Here is a 6,362-nt window from a genome sequence, read left to right as displayed (position 1 = left end):
TTTTTTGGAACTTTTGCTAAATAATCATCTTACTTTTGATTTATTTAATGATTCATTTTGTTGGTTCCCTAAAACAATATACATATAAAAAATTTCTTACTTTCATACCTAAAATTGTTTTCTTATTTGACACGGATTTTATATATATATATATATATATATATATATATATATATATATATATATATATATATATATATACTACCTTATAAAAGAAATCTAACTATTTCTATAAATAGATTGAATAAAATAATAATATTTTTTTAAGACGTTCAAATCATTAAGCTATTGGTACAAGTAGCCATCAATAAAATAATAATATTTTTTAAATAGTACAAAACATGAAAAACGAAGTACAATTAACCAATGCATCATGTTTGACCCAGTTCCTTAGTCCAAACGATGAGTTGCGAAAAAGCTAAGATTCCGGAAAAAATCTTTTCAGTTCGTGCCCCCTTCCCTTATATCCGTTCTTCTTCTCCTAAAAAACCCTAAGACCACTCACTACTTATGACCACCAGATCCCTCAGTTACGTCGTGCACACCACCACCGTTTCTCTTTCTTCCACCAACAAACAAACCCTAATGGAAATCTTCAGCATAATTGATGCCGCCTCCCCCGACCTTCGTCTTCTTAAGATTAAGAGGTACAAGTTGGATAGCATAAATGAATTCCATGTTTTTCTTCTAACCCTAGATACAAAAGCCTAAAATTATCAGCTTTGCCTCATTTGAAGCTCTACACAGCCGTGCTTTCTCTCTTGAAACCCTAGAACCAAAAAACGTGGTAGTGTCCACCTTTAGGTCTGCATCTTTTTTCGATGTCATCGCCATTACCTCCAACAACAGTCATTGTTCGATTCAACTTCCTTCACTAGAACCATCCTTGATGTCTTCATTCATCACCACACACTACCCTACTCCTCCATGACCACCATCAACGCTACACTGTCGCCACTCCTACAATGTCGTCACCAACATCCATGGAAGACAGGACAACATTCACAACCATCGAGCAGCCACCACCTGCTCCCTTCTCCCCGGTACTTTACCTTATGGAAATTAAAGTTTACACTTAATTTTCTCTCTTATTTGTCTCTTAATCGTTGATTTAGGGTTTTGGCTGTGGGCTCTTCGACCTTCTCTGTGTTTATCTCTAAACAGAAACGTCTGGTGGATGTGTATCGAGAAAGCTTCAGAAGGTTTTGTAAATAATCTCTAACATTTCTCATCATTGACATTGTTTAAAGAGACATCGAAGGTTTGACAGTTTTATTGAAATTTTTTTTGTTCAGGATATTTGAAAATCTAGGAGTAACATAAAGGAAATTGGGGTTAGTTTATTCATGGCTTTCATATATCTTATATAGAGATACTCCTACATGCACAATAACGTTATTGATTCTTTTCTTTTCGTGAGGTTTCAAATGGTGGTTACTGGATGGAACATATGGTTTTTATTTGCAGGTATATGCTTTATTTTAAGTTGTGTATTGGATATATTTATTGTATGTGTTTCATAATGTTGTGCCTGTTTAACAGTAAAACTAAAACAAAGGAACCTAGAGCTCAATTTCCTGGCTTAGTTTTGGTAGGAAACAAAATTTCACCAACAAACTTTAAGAGATTTTTTATTTGCTTGCATCCTTACTATATAAAGGTTTTATAATAATATCAGTTTTAGTTTTACATCTTCTTATAAAAGATTAATTCCATCTAACTATTTATTTTTACCATTTTTGTTTTTTTGGTGGATTTCCAGGAAAGTTTAAGGTGGATGTGAAATTCTGTTACTAGGCAAACGAATGACATTTTTTTTTGGTTTATAATTTCATCACCAATTTTAAATCTTTTTGTTTGTATTTTCTCTTAACAACAATTTAATTTTTTTTTGGTTTATATATATATATATATATATATATATATATATATATATATATATATATATATATATATTCTACAATCGGTTATTTTTCTTGCTTACTCCATCTATATATTTATTTGTATGTATTGTAAAAAATGACGAATTTGCCCTTGTAGAGGAGGAACCAGAAGTAGCTTGAAGAAGCACCCTCCCTGCATTAACCCCAGAGCTAAGGAAAGCCATGGGTGATGCAGCGGTTGCTGCAGCAGCATCAATTGGGTACATTGGTGTTGGTACTGTGGAGTTTCTTGAAATTTAAGAAAGGGGTCAATTTTACTTCATGAAAATGAACACCAGAATCTAGGTTAGTTAAAAAAAAACTAACAAATTATAAACTCCATTTTATTATAGATAACTATTGTGACCCTTTGTTTTTTTAATATTAAAAAAAGGTCGACATCCAGTGACCGAAATGATATCTTCAGTCGACTTAATAGAGGAGCAAATATGTGTTGCTGTGGGTGAAAAACTCTTTATGACACAGGTACTAAATTAATTTTTCTCATCTTTTTATGCATCAAAAACATTTATTTTATCTTGAATTATTATAACAGGATGATATTATGCTTAAAGGACACTCGATTGAATGTCGTATCAATGCAGAAGATGCTTTCAAAAATTTCAGTCCAAAAATGAATTTTATTAATATAAAAACAGTGTGCAGGGGCAATATGGTCCTAAAACTGTAAAAATTGTTTTTTTATTATAAAAACAGTGTGCAGGGGCAATATGGTCCTAAAATTTTAAAAATTGAATTTTTTATTATAAAAACAGTGTGCGCAATATGGTCCTAAAATTTTAAATTTTGATTTTTTTTTATTATAAAAACAGTGTGCAGGGGCAATATGGTCCTAAAACTGTAAAAATTGATTTTTTTTTTTGTTATAAAAACAGTGTGCAGGGGCAATATGATCCTAAAACTGTAAAAATTGGTTTTTATTTTTATTATAAAAACAGTGTGCAGGGGCAATATGGTCATAATGTGAGGATTGCAGTGATTTTTAATAAGGTAAATCTTGTGATTTCGTTAGCAATTGAAGAGGTACAACCAATCTCTTACATCTGGATAAAAAAAAGAGGTAAAATCTTTCGTCTAACTAAACTTCATATTTATTACTAATTTTAATTTTTAGATTAGTGAAATGATACGATGAACTTGTTTTAAGAACTATAATTGCAGAAAGAGAGAGGATTAAGAAATGGGTTGTGACCCCAATGTTTAATGCAAAGAAATCCAAAAGATTCATCAGACTTCTTATAAAGTCAACTTGATTTGATTTGGGTCGGAATCTACCAAATTTCCTCATAAATCCAAAAATAATGCTCCATGCTCATCTCAAATCATATATTATCGATTTCCAAGAGACTGGTCATGATTATCTAAAATTTCCCAACCAACTAGAAGTATGTTACTATTTTTCCAAGAACAGGTGAGCTTAAAAAAAATAAAAATTTATGAAAATCTTTTATTAGTTTATGTTTTCTTACTAATGCAATTTGTTGGGTGTAGGTTGATGTATTAGAGAATATTAGACCTGAAGTTGTAGAAGATACACGTGAAGTGGAAAACAACTTCCTTGGTGCCCGAGTTCTTATTGATTTACATGAATTGAAGTTTGGAGTTGTGACATTGCATTCATGTAAGAAGTTTGATTATTTTTTAGTTTAGTTATCCATTAAATTTAGGAACTGAAAAGGACCCTTATATTTTCGTTTGTTTATGATCTTCTTAGGCCGAGAGGTATAACATAAAATGAAGAACAAAGAGTTGTAGATCAAGAACAAAGCCCAAGTTCATGTCCATTAATCATTTTAGTGTGTGTTATGATGGAATGGCAGAGAATGGAAGATTCCATTATGGTCCAAAAAGACTGTTTGGTTACCGATACAAAAAACAATGATACATTCTATAGTTATAATCAATTACATTTTTAATTTTCATAACTAATATATACTAAAATTATAATAAATATCAAATATTCCATGATTTTAACCGTCATTTTTATCTTATTTTTAGTATGGTTTATTTAGTTGAAGGAATGATGTTAATTGACTAATTTTTGGTATGATTTTAGATGTTTTTGTTATGAAGTGTCCAAGATGCTAACAGAATTTTGATGAAAAAAAGGTTGAAGATGGAACCCAGAGAGAAGCTAACAAGAGTCTGTAGCTATATAATTATGACTTTCACTACCATGAAGATATCTACAAGAAGTTAATGAGACCCATGACGAAAAATATATTAATTCCCTTAGTTTCTCGAGCATTTACATTTAATTGAACAATATGTAATGCTTCAAATTCTGCAAGTTTAATCAACATGACTTTCAGCCTATTTAAAGGATGTTTGTTGGATATAGTAGTTTTATGAGATTAGGGCAATTAGACATTGTTTTCTTATGCAAGTAAAATTTGAATGGTAAGTCGAACATGGTCGAATCACTTATTTAGTGGTCATTAGTTGTACTTGAGGTGAAATATGTATTTAAGACGATACATTTGTATGTTTAAATGCATGAAATAGCATTATATGATTCAATACAAGAAGTTTTTAAAAATCAAATGCAGAAAATAGAATTGCACCTTTATTTCTAGGAAGTTTTTAAAAATAAATATCATAATTATTTATTGCAAATATGGAAATGTTTACCAAATACGTGGGTATGTTCAAAAAACAAGGGTACAAGTTCATGGCTATAATAGCAAAACTTAAAAGAAAAATATATGGTTAAAGGATGCTTGGTATTACATGGAGTCATAGAAAGATAATTGAAGGCAAAGTAAGTGTTGTGGAGGTCATGATGCATTAAAGAGAGACGTTTAATTCTTTTTATATTAATATTTCATATAACATCTACAAAAAATAGAAAAAGAAAAAAATGTATATATCTTTTTTGTGGTCCCTTGATAGCATGAAAGGAAAGGTGGAAATCGTGAATCCATTTTTTTATTACCGGTCTACAAAGACAGAAAAGAAACATTACAAATACACCAACAAATGGACAAAAAATAGATTTTCGAATATAGACTCATAATTTGTTGCATTTTCAATCGAAGTGCATAAAACATATCAAGTTTTTCAAAAAAAAAACTACCTAATAACAAAAAGTTCAAAAAAATCAATGGTTGATGTCTGATCTACATAATAATCAACATAAAAGAGAATAGTGTCTTGAAATAATCCCTTACCATAAAGAAACTCGGCTTATTGAAAAAAATCAATGGTTGGTGTCTAATGTTACCGCGATTAGGTTTTCGAGAATAGTGTCTTTTAGTTTTTATTGTTAGTTAGATCTAATGGTCTATATTGTTTAAAAGTTAATAAGGAAATAAAGTTATTGGTTATAATTTGCCGAAATGAAGAATTCGCCGTCCGTCGCATTTCGCGGGTAGACGGCTAATATATATATATATATATATATATATATATATATATATATATATATATATATATATATATATATATATATATATATATATATATATATACCTTCAAAACAAAGTTCGCAAAAACCACCAATATCCTAACAAAATAGGTTAATATGATTAATACGATACTAATCATTTCTTAAATAGTTTCTATTGAGATAAAACGTCTTCAAAGTTTTAAATTATAATCTTTTGGTACTGCTTCACTCATTGTATAGGCAGGAATTAATTGTTCGGCGTCTTTTAGTTGGTCGGGTAGCGTGTAGGGACTAATTAGAGATTAATCGGGACCTAGTCGAGATTTTTACAACACTGATATATTATATATATATATATATATATATATATATATATATATATATAGAGAGAGAGAGAGAGAGAGAGAGGTAGGTTCAAATGTTCTAACTAATTATTGTGTGGATGTAGGAATGATTGTAGGCCAATCATTTCAAAAATCTTAATAAGGGTAAAATTTTAATCTTACCTATTAATTAATTTTATTAATTAAATAAATATTTAATACATTCCTAAAATATTGGATTAATTTTCCTTAAATTGTGCCTAGTATGTTACCACCAATCCATATCGTCTTCTTCAACCCAACACTACCATCGATCGACTCCATCTTATACCCCTCTACGCCTCCATCTATGAAGTTCCTCCTTATCTCCACACCAATGGCACCCACTTCGAGCACCATTCTCCGCCAGAAGACCCGATCGACGACCATGGTAACCTCGTAACCCACATAAACCTCGAGAAAATCTTGAACCGGGAGTCAAGCACATGTTTATTTTTGGCATCAGTCTTCAAATAAATCAACAGGTAACAAAATCAAACTTCTATCCCTAATTTTTCACCTTTTAATTAGGGTTCTCTGATTAAATCCAACCTTTTGTCAATTTCTTGTTTAGTTCTCTGCCATCGGAATTCTCTACTACACATTTCAGATCCTTGAAGAAGGTTCTTGTACCTATGTTTGCATTTAAGGATAATACACATCTCCACC

General features: G+C 30.5%; 1 long non-coding RNA gene across 3 annotated transcripts; it reads left to right on the top strand.

The window, feature by feature from the left end:
• Positions 1-496: 496 nt before the first annotated feature.
• LOC145120731 (uncharacterized) lies at positions 497-4,390 on the top strand. Of its 3 annotated transcripts, none has more exons than XR_013714330.1 (9): positions 497-1,043; positions 1,116-1,202; positions 1,296-1,467; positions 2,041-2,228; positions 2,317-2,408; positions 2,882-3,003; positions 3,091-3,354; positions 3,435-3,564; positions 4,053-4,390. It is a non-coding gene; the product is annotated as an uncharacterized LOC145120731 (long non-coding RNA). The 3 variants fall into 3 exon arrangements; XR_013714331.1 differs by lacking the exon at positions 4,053-4,390 and adding an exon at positions 3,658-3,917 and having other exon boundaries at positions 3,105-3,354; XR_013714329.1 differs by lacking the exon at positions 4,053-4,390 and adding an exon at positions 3,658-3,917.
• The last annotated feature ends 1,972 nt before the right edge of the window (positions 4,391-6,362 follow it).

The sequence above is a fragment of the Lactuca virosa genome, chromosome 6, assembly GCF_052849685.1.
Source record: "Lactuca virosa cultivar CGN04683 chromosome 6, Lactuca_virosa_CGN04683_v6, whole genome shotgun sequence".
Classification (NCBI taxonomy): domain Eukaryota; kingdom Viridiplantae; phylum Streptophyta; class Magnoliopsida; order Asterales; family Asteraceae; genus Lactuca; species Lactuca virosa.
This window is presented reverse-complemented; position numbering and strand designations above follow the sequence as displayed.